Here is an 18,262-nt window from a genome sequence, read left to right on the forward strand (position 1 = left end):
GGTCTATGTTAAAACTCTCATCACAATCAGTCAAAAAAATGAGTGGGTTATGACCCAATTAGAAATGGCCCTCGAATTTCGGATTTTGACTTAAACCTTCATGGGGGGGAGAGGAGTCTATGGTAAAATATCTCATCAAAATCGGTCAAGAAATGTGGATTTTCATACCTACAAACAAACAAATAAACAGACAATCAGACAATTTTCATTTATATATATATATATATATATTATATATATATATATATATATATATAGATATATATATTGAACGTGAACATTAAGCAAGGATGTTTGTATGGTGTTTTTACGTTGCATGGAACCAGTGGTTATTCAGCAACGGGACCAACGGCTTTACGTGACTTCCGAACCACGTCGAGAGTGAACTTCTATCACCAGAAATACACATCTCGGACGCCTCAATGAAATCCCCGAGAATCGAACTCGCGGCCACCGAGGTGGCACGCCAACACCAAGCCGACCATGCCACTGAAGGTTAAGCAAGGATGGCAGCCGCATGTGCATAAAAGAAAGACTGGGAAGAGACATGGAAAGCCTTTTGAATCGAAGGCGGGAATATCTGAATGGACAGTTGAATCAAATCTCTCTGGAATAGGCTTCCTTGTGCTACGTATATGCAAATGTAAGAGATAAGACTGAAGGTTTTAGGGTGAATAGTTTGACTAATATATGATACATTAAATGTTAGGGGCTGAATACTACGCTGGTGAGCCTTCTGTGTGGGTGTATTAAGTGGTCAAGCTTGAGGAAAACACGATTCACCAGTTAGTGTGAATAAAGTGCCTCTTAATGTTCTCTGGGAAGCAGAATAACGTTACAAAATACAATAACTTTATAGATGTATCTATATATGTTACAGGTAGAGAGCCAAACCAGGCCTTTCATGAACTGCCTGAAATTTCTGGCAAATAGCAAAATGCTCTTAGGGACATTCCCCAGGGGGCTAGTACGAAACACAGCGAAATACATCTGGCACCCAAGGGGCTCGTACTAAACACGGCAAAAAACAATGTAGGTGAGTCACTGTTTCACCGTGTTTAGTACCAACCCCTTGGGGGACCACACGTCCCTAAGTGCATCACGCTATCCACCTGGAATTTCAGGCAGTTCACCAAATAGCCTGGTTTCGCTGTCTGCCTGTAACATATATATGTGTATATCGCGAATAAGCAAGTAAACACAACCATAAATTATGTGAATCACTCACGAAGTTAAGTCTAGACGGAAATCATCAGCACTCCAACTGAGAGCGAAAGTAAACGTTTGGTTGGTGTCATTGATACTCGGGGGCAGTGACCCGGACACTCCTGCACGAGGAGGAAGTGTCACACAGCTGTCCAAAGGGAAAGAGCCACAGCTGCGAGACTGATTCACGGCCCCTGGGTTCCGAGAACTGAACAGCCGTATGAATCAAATATAACACGATTGATTACTTAATACAATAGGATTTAAACCACAGTCCAAGCGCTGGGGCCTATGAGGTCATTCAGCGCTGAAAGAAAAATTGAGAGCAAAAGGTTACAAAGGTGTAACAAAAGGAAAACCTCAAAGAGGCTGCACTATGACATCATTGTCAGGAGAGGGTCGAAGTGAAGACGGAAGAGAATATGAACGGATGTATAGTAAAATGAATGAAAGGGGTTGCAGCTAGGGGTCGAAGGGACGCTGCAAAAAACCTTAAGTAATGCTTACAGTGCACTGACGACACGACCCTACTACGGGGACGAGAGATTACGACTGCAAGCCTGAATAACTGATTCAACCGCTGTCTCCCTCATAATCAAGAATATAATCATATATTCATCTCGGTCACTAAGTGAGGAAAGTAAGACTAACAGAGAAGCCGTCAAAATTGATCCAAAGATGAAAAAAAAACCACACTTCACGTGAGCCTTAAACAATCAACAAAGCAAGTAAAATTGAGAGTTAAAAGCCACAAGAAAAACTGGCTTATAAATGTCGAGATCTTTACCTTTTATCTTTTATATATAAACACACACCACGTCAGTAAAATTCATTATTTGTGGCGAAAAATAAGAGTATACAAGTAAATAAAAGTAAGTCGCGCTCATCAAAGAAAAGGTGGTCAGGCAACACTCTCTCTCTCTCTCTCTCTCTCTCTCTCTCTCTCTCTCTCTCTCTCTCTCTCTCTCTCTCTCTCTCTCTCACACACACACACACACACGGCAACCAGGCAATAAACTATAAAAATTAATCTGCACATCAATCACCTTTACGACAACTACCCGCATATCATCTTTACTTTCACCTACGCTCTTAAGGTCTATTCTTACGCTCAAGTTACAACACTCACCATCGAGGAACAGAGCCTAATTGCACTTATTTCACAAGCAATGATAATCAGACAGAAGTAAAAACAGATCTAATAATAACGGCTAAAAATAAAAGTCTTTTTCTCCAGTTGAAATGACATATGAATCACAATGCGCGGGAAAAGCATCACCATGGCAATCTTAGTCTTCAAGGATTGAGAATCCCGAGTTCCCCAAACAATTCTCCCCATAGCGAGATAGTGTCGTCAGTGCACCTCGCACGGTGCACTGCAGGTATTGCTTAAAGTTCTTTGCAGCGTCCCTTCGGTCCCTAGCCGCAACGCCTTTCATTCCTTTTGCTCGACCTCCGTTCATATTCTCTTTTCACATCTCACTCTCCACCCTCTCCTAACAACAATTTCAATAGTTTTCAGTGCTGAATGATCTCGTAAGTCCCAGGGCTTGGCCTCTTGCCTAAATTTATATTCCAATTCCATTCCTAAACAATTCCAAGTTCTCGGACTTGCTAGTCACCAAACTTGTGTGTCAACTGACGCTTTTTCTATCTAGAATGTAATCAACAATTCTTGCAACTGGAGCAGCCCGTGGATATTCAACGGGGCCATCCCAAAAGGCCTAGCCCTATTCCACACTCGCTCTCATTCCAAGGACTCCCCGAGGAGTTACTCATCGGCTAGGGGCGCTGACCTGCATACTGTTTGCCACTGTGACTCAGGACCCACTGGTGTGACTCAACCTTTTTTGACTGATATGAAGCACATTAATATGGAATATGAGAAATAGTTTATATGTTGTTCTGTTTGAATAGGAATTTTGTAAGCCCAACATGTTAACAGTAAATTATAATAATAATAATAATAATAATAATAATAATAATAATAATAATAATAATAATAATAATAATAATAACAACAGTGTCACAGCACATTCGTTAAGGTCTTCAAATGCATTTACTGTAGTTACACAGTTCATATACTTGTTTCATCAGTATAATAATGCATAAGCCTACGACAGACACTGTTAAATATAAATACCAAAAATACAGACTCAATCTTTTGTACTAAATACAAATGTTTTTTCACATATTAAAACCCCTGTTCAAACGAAAACGGCATTATAACTTTCTATGTACTGTGATGACAAATGAAAATATTTGCCGATGTACAAACAACCTTCACTGCTATGGGAGGAAGCCATTGCAAACGAAGAACGTGTACATACAAAAACAAGTGCGGTCATAAGAAATAATCAAGTTGCGCAATATTTTCTTTACAATCAGTGTTTGTCGTTTACACAACTTGACCCTCTGAAATAAATTTAAAGAAAAACGTTAATATTAGTCCTATGTACCTGACTGACTTACCTTAATCATGCTGTGCGATCAGTAAGTGCCAATCTAAACCTATTCCGGTTACACCAATTACTGGGTTCGGATGTTCTAAGTTGACTCTGTAAATGACAGAAAAATATAAAATTCACCAGGTGATTAAGTAGCAAGCATTCCAACCATCAAGGTAAGTAACATACATGTGGTAGCTGATTTAGTAAATAAAGAATATAACCATTCCACTTTGAGTAGTTCTTTCAGTCTACTAATACCAATCGTTAACTTTACTGAACAGTGGATGACTCACAAGCAAAACTGTGAAAATTTTCCATTTATCCATTACATATCTGACTGAAAATTAATGATAAAACCAACAAAATATCCTGCCTTTTTTACTGTAATCGCACCACCAAAAAACTAAATTGTGCAATTCAGTGCTATTGCTATTATCTTCTACAATGCGAGTTGATCAGCTTCCCGTTCAGAGGCATTATTACCATGCGCAAACACCACAGGCGGATGGACAGATGGAAAAAAACAGAGTATAGGGTCTGCTATACACATAGGTCCCCCTTCTTGAACAGCAACTTCCGTGTACTTATATATTTGAAACAAACCTATTTAATGCTGATACCATAGTTTGTGATCCCTTTAATATCATCACTTCAAAATCACAACTGATAATACACAACGGCCATCCTAACCTTCTTAAAGCTATTGTTAATATCTGTGTATATTCGCATATACACAATCGCAAGACATTAAACTTTGTTTATTCTCTGCTGTTTGACCTTAATGAAACCTACAAAAAAGGTGATAACTGCAAATCTGAAACAAGGAAGCCGATAAGCAACTTCGGAAAAGAAAAATAATTGTCCGCTGTATAATTAGCCAAACTGCTTTTTACTCCATCCTCTGTAAAGAAGAATACAAATTCCTAAGCCCCGAATACAACTAGTAACCCAAAGAAAGATATCCAAGTAATCAGCATCATCAAACAAGTTGCTCCCATGGATATATTTGCAGAAGCCAATCAGGGACTGCTTATCTTCATATTATCAAAGGAGGTTAAAAGCCCGTAAAATTAGCTACCCCCTTTGTCCTATTACCTTGCAAATTCTGATTATGTCATTTACAGAAGGTAAATTCAGCATCAACCTCCCTATAGCTTTCATCGAGATCCTTCGCAATGTACTACGATAGAATAGACGATTTGTGAAAATCAGACCATTCACCACTAAGAGTGGAAAGACGTTGTTGGAGTGGTTGGACAGCAAGACGGAAGAAAGGAAAGGGGATCGGACGTAAAGTGAAAGGCTAAAAAGTGGGTGCAGCCAGAGACCGACCAGATGTTTAAATTTAAATCATCTGTAGACCACTCCATCAAATCCATCCATGAGAAAATATCAATGTCAAAAGAGAATTCCTCTTGAAGTAAAAATATATGAGATGCATAATAAGAAGCAATCTTTAAATAATTGACCTTATCAGAGATACTGAAGTAGTTCACCAGGAGGATGGCGATATGCAGCCTTGCGGTTGCTGAAGTAGGGAGTATAATACTGCAGCAGTTTACAATGAATGTCCAGTTATCTTAAGACTTGGCTCTTACTTCCACCAGGAGAAAATGACGTTTTATGCCATTGACACCCTTTATGGAATAGGAGTGTGGAGCAGTGAATGAATGGAAGACATTATTCCGTATTGAAGAGATATTAGGTAGTACATTCCCCACACAATGGTAGAATGAGAAAGGAGGGAAATGACAGATTAAGTGCATCCAGACTGTTTGGCAGGATGTGTCAAAGGTTTACGAAAGAGAACGACTGTATGGACCACAGTTATAAAAATGAAAAGAATGTTTAGCCCATTCTCTTTTACGAGTGATGTCGATGCTGAATGTGAATAAAAAAAAAATAAATAAAAAAAAACCAACGTTACTGAAATTAATTCCACGTCGAAAATCTAGCGTAAGAACAACTGCAAAGGAGAAATGTGGCGAAAATAGCACCGTAGGTGAAAGTGAAAGAAGGGACATAGACACTCAGAAAAAATGTGATTGCGTGGAGATCAAGGGCGACCATAGGTTGGTGAACAATGTATAATTCTACGAAAGTGTTGCAGATGAGAACACACAGAAATTACGTGATAAACTAAGAGGATAATATTCTGGAAAGAAAGACTTAAATATCCAGGAAGCAAAAGCATACGTGTGTGCATGTGCGTGCAAGACAAGTGAATGGCACAGTTTCTGTATAGTGTTTCGATGTACTGATGACGAGCCTTCAGATTTTGCGTGATAAATGCCTAATATTGTGGACGTTTTCTGATAAGAGAATTTCCTCCTTTCTTTAACAGTTAAAATAATAATTTGGCAGTGACCACTGACTTGGTTTTCCTCTTGAGTCACTCTCTGTTGGGAAGAAACAGCTTATGACAATCACAGACACAGGTATGCAGTGAAAAATAGTGTTATCAGTGCTTGAAGTAGTCCGTTTCAACAATCACTTGTAGCACGTGCCAGAACATTTATTACCTTTTTTATAGCAGACTTTTCCAAGGTCCAAAATTTCACGGATTTCCTTCAATGCAGCAAAACCGAAATCCCATAAAGTAAATTTTTCCATTTAATTCCTGTGTAAAATGATAAATAATTTTGGTCATCTTTTCAACATTATCAAATGCTGACGTTTAATTTATAAATGAATAGACAAATGCAATTTTATTATTTTTTCACAATATTTTCTTTTTAAAAAAACACCATAAACACACACGAATGAGTGTGCACTTGAATCTAGTCGAAGTGTCACAGACGACGAACATCGGTGATGACGACTGCTAGGCCAAGTTTGGAGAAAAAACCCTCTCAGATTAAACAGACGTTCGAGCCGTCATCATTTCCAAGGTGTGAGTCATCACAATAATGACCAAGGCAGCACCTGAAACAGGTGTCCAGTCTTCAAAAGCACCCCTAAAATGACCTAGTTCTTTCGCATGACTCCACCGGTTACCCTAGATGCTGCCAGCGTCCACGTGGTCCTTTCTACCTTTCGACAGCTGAAGATTACTTAGATGTTTGATATGTGCTCCATATTGGAAAATTATGATGCAGAATACCACAGTTCCATTGCATTGGTTTAAACTCTCCGTCGAGAAATTGACAAAATAGATTACAGTGATTCTACGATGAGGGCGTAATCCCCCCCCCCTCTCCCCCGTTGTTAAAATTATTATTAAGCTACACTGAATACCTGCTAATTCATAGTTTATTTCCGAGATTCTCAACTGTAACAGGCAAAATATAGTTACTTCAATATGGCAAACTCTAAACGGCAAAACCTTAATACTGGAAAATTTCTTTGTCTAACAATTACAAAATAATTTTCCTACATATAAAAAAATGCGCTCCAACGGTCCCATTCATTAACATAAAATTTACAGACAAAGGTAATCAACTGAAAATAACTTGTATATATAGTATATTGAGAGAGAGAGAGAGAGAGAGAGAGAGAGAGAGAGAGAGAGAGAGAGAGAGAGAGAGAGAGAAGGCACAACCATCAAATCTTTATATTTACATATTTACAATGTTCCATGTCAATATCCTTGACAATAAATTTGAAGCTTTTGATGGGCCTTAAGGACAATAAAAAAGATATTGAAGAGTTTGGGTAAACATAAGTAATAAACTTTGGCCGGAGGTAATGAATACTGGAGTTTGAAAACTGTGCAACTCACAGAGAGTGGAGAAGTGGATATTTGCATAGAACATTGACAGAAGAACCTGACACTTAATACGGGTATTTCAAGGTTTATTTTATTATTAAAATATATGAATAAGAAAAAGCATTCCATCAGTCAGTACTTTGTTTTCGGGAGTATCAAGTATCCCTTGCAACCTTTACTTAAAAAAAATTGGTACCAGCTCTTCCATTTCCTGTTTACAAAATTTTCTCTCAATATCTGAGGAAAGAAACTTGTTTAATCTGCTATGTCTACCATGTATTGCCTGTATTTGTTGCAGTGATAATAAAAAGATGCTACAACAGTGAGTGAGACGACTGATGTCAGAACACGCATAAAATAACTCCCACTTTTAGAAGAGAAATAATCTAAATATATGGATGGTTTTTAGTTTACCGTCCTCTTTCCGTAGAACAAATTAAATGTTCCAATTCACTGGGTGGGCATAAAATAAAACAAAGACCGAGAAATGAGTTGCCAACATTAGAGACCTCATTAAAATAAAAGATGGTGTGTTTGTTTGTATGGGGATTTTACGTTGCATGGAACCAGTGGTTATTCACCAACGGACCAACGGCTTTACGTGACTTCCGAACCACGTCGAGAGTGAACTTCTATCGCCAGAAATACACATCTCTGACCCCTCAATGGAATGCCCGAGAATCGAAATCGCGGCCACCGAGGTGGCAGGAAAAGACCATACCAACCACGCCACCGAGGCGCTCGCTCTTCGTTCTGGTTTCCTTCTCAATGTTATAATCATTACAGTTGTATGTGCAGCATATGACTGTCATTTTATTATGTATACTATACATATTGTAACCAAAAACATTACTAAATTTTAAGAAGCAACCAACTGCATGCACTATATGATAAGGGAAATGTAAATGATCAAAAGCATCTGTTAGGACCGCACGCAAATCCTTTGTTCAATTTCTCTTTTCAATAAAGCACTTCATTTTGTAAACTACTTCTTCTAAACATCTCAAAGAGATATACGGGTTTTATTCAGCAATCTTTTCCATTGTATTAAAGAGACTTCCATTAAAATAAACATGGTAAGATCTCACATAGTCTCTGCCATATGGAATCTTGGATACGTCAGTGAGAATTGAAGCGGTTATGCTTACGAACGTTATACACAAGTGATTTACTCGTTAGTATTTTAAATATATATTACAGGAGGTCGTATTTTTAATCAAATAATCATTTATTCTAATTTTCAATTTATTTTCTCATTCGTTATTTAGTATTAAAGCACAATCAATATATTCAGTATGCTATCCTAAAGAGGCAAACATGTCGTTATATATCTATGAGAATACTGTTCAATTTTGGTATTGTTAATAAGTTCCTAATATATCTGAGTTGCAAAAGTTTTATTTGAGACCCACCTGTGCAAGTGATTCTAAGTTTATTGTGGCATCTATGATAAATCCTACTTAATGGACTACTTTACAGTTTCCAAAATTATAGTAATGTTCTCATAATTACCCAGCACACCACTGAGTTCTCGTCACCGAAAGGTTGGAAAGCACTGCTTTCCCGGGAAAGCGCCGCCCCCCCCCCACCCAACCCCCTCCCACACCCACCCGTCGCCAGTCTCCCTGATATTAAAAATGCTCCACCTCCCTAGCGCTACGCCCTTTATCTATCCCTTGCACAATTCATATTTCTCCCCAACTTTACGAATAGAATAGAATAAACAATTTAGGCCGAAGGCCAAGCGCTGGGACCGTTGAAGTCATTCAGCGGTGAAAGGAAAATTGAGAATAAAAGGTTACAAAGGCTAACTCGCAGTTGCACTATGACACAATTGTTAGAAGAGTGTGGAAAGTAAGATGAAACAATTAATGTAAATGGAGGTACAGTAAACGGAATGAAAGGGGTTGCGGATGGGAGCCAAACAGTTGCTGCAAAGAGCCTTCTGTAATGCCTCGTGAGAGGTGCAGTAACCCCCTTAGAGATCAATGTGCTCACTGCCCTTCAAGGCTGGTAGTACGGTACGGTACCTCGTACCTGGCTAAAACACCGTACCGTAATTTCGTACCGTACCCTCAATTATTTTTCCGTACCATACAGCATGACAATAATAATCATGATGATGATGATAGTATTAACAATAACAGCAATGACATCAATACTTAAGATAAAATTACTAATAGCTACTACTACAGTAGATTCACATCAGCCGTGCATTTGATGTCTAGGCCAGTCCCTTACGACGCTCCTGACTGCCTGTTGATAATCCAATCACACGATTGGAAACTCTCAAGTCTCCCTCGAGAGTTCACAACATAGGCAGGGTGTATGTTACACCTCTCCTGAGGGATAAATCTTTCAAACGTATCCCTCAGGAAAGGTGGAACATGCATCCTGCCTATGTGAACTCTCGTGGGAGACAGAGTTTCCAGCCCGGTCATTGGCTTATCAATAGCCAATCAGGAGCGTCGTAAGGGACTGGCCTAGTCATCAAATGCACGGTTGATGTGAATCTACTATAGTAATGTCTAATTACAATAGCACTACTACTAGTACTGAAGTTTTCAAAGAAGCCCACGCAAATGCAGGCAGACAAGCTACTTAAACAGGGATACATACAGGAGTAAGGAGTACTCTGCGCATTTGCATTTCTGTATACTTGCATACGAGAGAGAGAGAGAGAGAGAGAGAGAGAGAGAGAGAGAGATCCGTTAATTAAGGAATTCCAAACCTACACAACCACCCACACACATGCATGGTATATTACAAACTGAAATGTTAATTAAGTACCTTAGTGATCTACTTGTGCAGTAACGGAAACGGACAAATATACATTAGTAATTGTTTAGTAATATATCCCAGCCTAAGGTACGGTACGGTACGGAATTTTGCTCTTTATTTTCGTACCTGAATCTTACCGCACAGTACTTTGGCAAAATTATCATACCGAAATTCCGTAACATACATATACACGAAATATCAACCGTGCCGTAATAAGACAACCTTGCTACCCTTTCACCTCTCTCTCTCTCTCTCTCTCTCTCTCTCTCTCTCTCTCTCTCCTTTGAAATTATTTATCAAGCATTTATGCCATTTGACATTTATGCAGGTTCAGAAACTCGGACGCCAAATTTTATAATTTAGCTTTTTGCAACAAGTACCTCCTACAAGCCACTGGGCTGGAAATCTCATGCCCACCGCTATTCGGCGACTCTCACTCGACACAGGTCGACCGGAATCCCAGTTTCCTCAGCATTCCACAGGTGTGAAGGTGTGAACATGAGGTAGCCACTGGCCTCGTGAAGAGGCTCATCTGCCAATTAGGAGGCCTTTCGTCCCACCAAGGTGTCCAAAAACATTCAGCGGGTCTTCCTCAACCTCGGGGTACAATCTAGATATATATCTATAATATATAAATGTATGCGTACATGTACACATGTATGTATATGTATAATATAAATATATACAGGTGTATAATATTTACGTACATATGTCTTAAAGATTGGTCGTTATTTGGTATGAAACAATCGTTACGATTGTTCCATTGCTTCTCCCACCCTCCAGTGGTTATCGTCAAGGTGACTTCTGTCACGGAGTGAGTGACAGCAGTAGACAGTTTTGGATGGCGATCTGAGAGGTCCTGGGAATTGGAAAGCTCAGATGAGAAGGCAACAGCAGTATGGTTGAATGGCAGTATTGGGGCAGCTGGAAGTCATTTCAGATACAGGATTGACTTCAACCGGAGGATAACTAATCCGTCTGTGCGTGTGTTTGACAATTCTTGTGAATTTGTCTGTTTATTTTCCTGCCTAACTGTGTGCTACTATTATCATTTATGATGTCGATGTGATTGCCTGTTTTTATTGGTGTTGAGGAAGTGTATGGCTCTGGTTTAGTGCGATGTTCACTTGATTTCTTCAAATGGTTGATTTATTGATTTGATAAAGATTCATTTGCTTGCGCCTTACACTTTGACATTTCGTAAATGATCATTTTGTGTTTTCGCCACCCAATACGTGCTATCACTTGTAAATAAATTAATATTTTAAATAAATCAATATTATATTCAGGAAATTTGAGTGCTTTGTTCTGTGCTCCTCCTCAATTTGTCTCGCCTTTCGTCAGTCATTCCAGCCCAATTTCTTGTTCTTATTTTGAACATGCTGGTCTCGAACAACAAGGCCATTACAGTAATATATATATATATATATATCTATATAATATATATATATATATATATATATAATATTATATATACACATACACATATACATATATACATATAATATACATACATACATATATATACATATAATATACATACAATATAAATTATATATACACATTATGTATACATATACATTATATATATGTATATTATACATATGTATATATATAAATTATATTTATACATATATATAAATAAAGGTATAAGCCACGAAGGAAAAATAAACAACGGAGTATCTCCAAGATCTTTCGACGTTCAACGTCCTTTACTCAGCAGATTTATCTGCTGAGTAAAGGACGTTGAATGTCGAAAGGTCTTGCAGAAACTCCGCTGTTTATTTTTCCTTCGTGGCTTATACCTTTATTTATGGATTTATCACGTTCCAAACTTTCGTGATTCAGTTATACATACTATATGTATATGATATTATATATATATATATATCTATATATATATATATATATATATATATATAAATGTATATGTATACTCGGCTCGGCTATCTCGCTTTTTCATTTTTTTCCTTCGTGGCAAAAAAACCTTTATTTACATATGTATGTATATATATATAAATTATATATACATATATGCAAATATATAAATTATATTATATACATATATGTATATATATAAATTATATATCCATATATATAGTATATAAATAAATTATATATTAATAAATATATAGTACATATATGTATATATAAATATATACATACATATAGGTATATATATAAATTATATATATACATATATGTATATATATGATATATATATATATATATATATATATATATATATATATTATATATATATATATATATATATACATATATGTATATATAAATTATATATATACATATATGTACATATATAAATTATTATATACATATATGTATATATATGAATTTTATATATATATATATATATATATATATATATTGTATATATAAAAATGTATATATACATATGTATATATACTATATATATACATAAGTATATATATATATATATTATATATTATATATATATATATATATATATATTATATATAAATCATACATATACATATATATATAAATTATATATATTATATATATATAGTATGATATATATAATGTACATATAAATTATATATGACTACAAATTACATATATAGCCGAATCGATAATGTTACTGTCGTCTTGATTTCGTCCTTGTCCGCTGGACGGTGGTTCGACCCCACGAGAGGACGAAATTATTTTCGACTAAGAAAAAATTCCCTTCGGTTTACATACCATATGAAAATATATAAATTCCGAGGTAGAGCGAATTAGATATTGAAGGACATTTGTAGCTCGAATAATTTATATGAATAACGGTGATGTGATAATTATTCATATATATATAAATTACTATATACATATAATTTATATATATACATATCATATATATATTATATATATATATATATATATATATATATATATATAGATATATATATATCACATAACGTATAAACACACACACACGCACACACCTGTAGTTCGTTTCTACACATTCATTCATATCGTACAATGTCAGTTCAATAATCAACCTCATTACTAAAGGACATTTTCTCATTTTTTTCCTCTCTCTTCTAGTATTTATTCCTCTCTAACGTACTTTTATAACTCGCCCCAATCTTAACTATTATCCCATAGAACGACCAAATAATTATCCTATTAATATGAATATTCCTTATATAAAAGCCAGAGAAATGTAAAAGAGACAAATCAATTGTAAGAAATTGACGCTTTCGCAATGATACTATTCAGCCACACATGCGCTGCAGACAGCGCGTCACTTTCGGTTTCCTTCGGACACCTGCACAAACATCAGGTGTGATCTACTTTCGCATTAATTGGTACCGGGTTCATTTCGGGTCAATCTCCTGTGGCCTCCTTTCTTCCACTACTTCATTCGTCGGAGCCATCTTCTATGTATGGTTTGGTGTTACAAATTAATACTCGCCTCTCCTTATTAATGGAGTCTTTAAAATTCTAACTACTAATTCTAGTTAACGACAATACAGATGGGAAGGGGAAAGGGTAGCAGCGACGAAGTCAAAACCAGTGAAGTTGTACGAAGTGACTCAATCTGTCTTTTACATTAACGTTCTTATTGAAAATCACGAAACTTCGATTTACACAGTTGTGTGTAAAATAGAAGGAAACACGCTAAACTTACATTTGCCTTTCTTGAATTTTCATTACCTTACGCAAACTCAGTTTCTAAACTATCTTGACTAACTTGATTGCGCGCACTATTTTATGTTGATATATCAAACTCAGTGTGATCCCTAATCCCATTTAATTTTTATCTAATGCTAACATACGTCTAATGAAGGTATCTCTCAAAATCCTCAAGCTGAATAAAATGGAACTTGAGATTCCATGCTTACTACATCGATATGTAAAGCCAATTACACATAAAAAAAATATTAAATAAAAACAGTAGCTAAGATTTCTATTGGCGCTTCGTTTGCTATCAATCAGTAAACGGCAGGGCTTATAGTATCAGGCGTTATAAAATATAAAATAAAACATCAACGTTCGACGAACAAATATCATACCATACTGATTCCAGGTTTTACACAACACACACCACACACATATATATATATATATATACACAAATATATAGATAGATAGATATATATATATATATATATATATATATATATATATATATATAGATAGATATATATATATATATATATATATATATATATATATATATATAGATATATATATATATATATATATATATATATATATATATATATATATATCATATACATATACATTTCACAGTGAACTACTGAATCGAGGGTGAACCACTTATGTACAAATAAACACATCTTCCTCATTAGACACTTCCCATAACAAAAGAAAATCCTTAACTCCATCTCGTCCAATCTTGTCCAGGTCCCATGAAGAAAAACTGCGTCATTTATCTATATTGCTCGTACTCTTTCGCTTCCTAGATATTCACAGAACTAAGTGGTGCAGGATCTAAACGGCCATATGAATGAATGTGTATAAACAAACTACATGTGCGTGTATGTGTATATAAGTGGTTTGTTCAAAAGTATCCAATCTTTATTCATAAAAAATACTCGTACTCAGATATAACAATCTTACATTAATCTCCTTTAAAGTAGTTCCCTTGGGCTACCATACCATACCCAATGGTTCTATCACTATCAGAAGCAGCACTGGTGTGCAGCTGGTCCATCACATTCTGCATGATGTCTTCTCTGTATTGAAATCTAGTCCCTTTCAGAGGCATTTTCAATTTGAGAAAAGCCAATGTCACGCAGAGCCATGTCGGGAGAGTAGGGAGCCTGATGAAGCACAGTTGTGTTTGTGTTTAGCAAGGAAACTGTATCAAATGTGAAGAATGGGGGGGGTTGCATTGTTGTAACGGAGATGCCAATTCTTCAGAGAGAGAGAGAGAGAGAGAGAGAGAGAGAGAGAGAGGTTCTGAGAATAGCTTGGCCACCTTCCCCAGTGCAGAGGGCACATGAATGGCAGACTTCCTGAAAAAGGAGGATGAGTTCTCAAAGGTTTCCAAGGCCTCAAAACATACTGCCCATAGCATCACCTGGAACAAAAACAACCAAGACAAAGATCTCAAGAATGAAGCCACCACTGTGTGGAACCACCCTCACATGTTACAACAAAAAGGTCACCCCCAACCGGCCATCATCTTTGTTTCCCATCACACGTTTGGGAAAGCGGCCAGAAACTATACCCAAAGCTGCAACAGGGGAAAAACAAGCAGTGTGGTCCCAAACAAACTACCTATGACAGCCATAAGCACAACAGGCACCAGGTTCCACCAAGTTCTATATTGCCAAATGGGCATCCAGCAGGAAGTTCCTGATCAACACAGTTTCCTTAAAGTTGATACTACCCAAATCAAATGAAGGTTACTGTAAGCCCCCAGGCAGCAGCCTATACCTGGTGGCCCCCAATGGCTGCCCCTTAACATCATACCATCACCTCAAACTCACCCTCCACATACCGTGGAAGAAACACTGGAGGGAATTCATCACTGCCGATGTCTAGACATCCCTACTCAGCTCCACAGGCATTTTGGCTTATTGGTGGATGTTGTTCATAACCATCTATTGAACATAGCCTCCTCCCGGACAGCACCACTCACCACCATTTTCAAGCATCCTGTCATCTCTTTATCAAGCCCTGCAGGCCTACTACAAACCCTCCTGCAAGAGTTTTCAGACCTCTTCAACCTGAGTTCAAGCATATTCACATGACTCCAGTGTGGCATATACCACCACACAGAAATGTGCGACCATTCTTTTCAAAACTGTCCTCTTTTCCCAAGAAGAACCAACCACTGCAAAAAAGGCTTCCAGGGAGATAAAAACGTGCATTTGTCACAAAGCCTCCAGCCGTTGGGCCTCACCCCTCCATATGGTAAAGAAAACAGATGGATGGATCTTGGTGGACCTGTGGCGACTACAGACGACCCAAATCTACAGAGCTCAACCAGATCCCACCCTTAAACAGAAAAAACATCACCCACAAGGCAAGAATTTTCTCCAAGTTCGACCTTATGAAGGGCTACTTCAAAGTCCAGTCCACCAAGACAATGTCCTGAAAACCATCGTCACACCTTTAGGAACCTACTTTCAACTACCTTACTTTCACCTTCAGAATACATGAGCCACATTTCAGAGGCTAACAGACATTCTCAGCAAAATCCTCTCCGCATCTGCTAAGTTAATGACATTCTCATCTCCTCCAGGACTCCAGCAGACCACCACAAGCACCTCAAAACCATCCTATGCCTACATCATGATAATAGTTTGATGGTCAGTCCTGATGAATATATCATCAGGGTCTCAAAACAAAACTTTTGACCTCCTGTATGCTGCTGCATAATCTCAGTGCAACTGCACTCTTAATCAATCTTATTTTCCCTTTGATAACATGCTAACTTTATCGTACCAACATGCCATGCTTTCCACGTTTTAATTCTCTCTTCCTGCCCTCCTACATACACATACTCCCCTCTGATTCTACGACCCCATTCGCGAACTTTACAAACTCTTCATATATATATATATATATATATATATATTATATATATATATATATATATATATATACCCCTAGTATATATTCCCCTTGCATAATACAAGACAATTTTTCATTCATTTTGTGTTTACGTACTCTTTCCATTTCTTCTTCTAATTATATCTATAACAGCATTTTCAGCACTTCATCACCAAACAAAACTTTCACTCACGTTATTCTTCACTAAAATTGGATAAACATCGATGTCTCTCCAACGGATTTTCATCTTACCTTCAATCAAATTATTCTGACAAGCTGTCTCCCTCGCTATGTCTTCTTTATAAATTGAGTGACGTTCGCATTCCTTATTATAGTGTTATTATATCGGCTTTAAACACTGCTATACAAGAACAACTCCAGCTCCAAAAATGTGTTTATGCCACTCTGACAATAGGCTGCAATCACTCACGCACCTAAGACTGAAGTGGAATCCGAACACCTGGGCTGCTTTCTATCACAGACTCCGACGACTCGACAGAGCAAAAAATAACAAAGAAAAAATATTAAACTATGGGTTTCTTGTACAAGTAAAATACAATAAAAGATCAACAATCATACATAAAAGTCTTAGTCTAATTGCTCTTTTTAATGAAAAAAAAAAATATTACCACGCTTTTTAAGACCTTGTTATATTTTTTTATGGAAAACTCTACAGCATATGACCTAGTGGATAATTCTCATTAATTAGAAGATCGAATGATAATCGTCGAATAATCAAGTTGCCTACATGAGAGAGAGAGAGAGAGAGAGAGAGAGAGAGAGAGAGAGAGAGAAGCAAGTAAAAATTTTAAATAAGAGGAGGGGGGAAGAAATTCTACAAGTTACCGAAGTTGCGCAAGTTTTCTTTGAAACTGTATTGCACAACAGAAAACACCCAAAAGACGCGTAGCGTTGCTATGGAAACGTGTAACCATTGGGTTCGGGGTCTGCCCGACCTGATGTTAGTTCTATCGCTGTAACCGAGAGGAAGAACTTGATACGCCAACATACAATAACCTTCCAATATCGCTTTACAAAGTTCGTCAAAGCATGAATCTGAAACGTATATACCTGCGGTACTACCCTCCAGGCAAGTACGCCTAGGTTAAGAATTTTGCTCGACAATCACTGCTATTACGAAAATTGCCGATCACTGAAAAAACATCATGTCATACGTGGATACACCAAGTGCAATGTTGTAAAACACCACACCTTTACTCAATATCCATACGTGGATAAACCAACTGCAACGTTGTAATAACACAACCAAACTTTACTTAAAGTTATCCAATCAATAAGGGTTTTTCCAGTATTCAATCTATTTTTCAAATACCAAACATTTTACTGATCTTCAATCACGAAAATATAGTCTACTAATTCTTCAATTGTGTTGGATTCCAGGTACACATTTTTTTCCCTTTCCATCTGTCATTTATACGAGCTTCCTTTGTAAACTTAATATTATATTTCTTTAGTCTGCTAAGTAAAGGACAATTAGTCGAAAGGATTTGAAGAACTCCATCGTTTCTCTTTCCTTCGTGGATTTTATATATATATATAT

At 36.9% G+C, this 18,262-nt stretch overlaps 1 long non-coding RNA gene across 1 annotated transcript in view; it reads right to left on the reverse strand.

The window, feature by feature from the left end:
- Positions 1 to 18,262, reverse strand: part of LOC135208202 (uncharacterized) — a 106,028-nt gene that overhangs the window by 49,062 nt on the left and 38,704 nt on the right. The window contains exon 2 of the long non-coding RNA XR_010313125.1: positions 3,679 to 3,764. This is a non-coding gene — a long non-coding RNA (uncharacterized LOC135208202). The remainder of the gene's footprint in view (positions 1 to 3,678; positions 3,765 to 18,262) is intronic.

The sequence above is a fragment of the Macrobrachium nipponense genome, chromosome 35 (assembly GCF_015104395.2).
Source record: "Macrobrachium nipponense isolate FS-2020 chromosome 35, ASM1510439v2, whole genome shotgun sequence".
NCBI classification, from domain to species: domain Eukaryota; kingdom Metazoa; phylum Arthropoda; class Malacostraca; order Decapoda; family Palaemonidae; genus Macrobrachium; species Macrobrachium nipponense.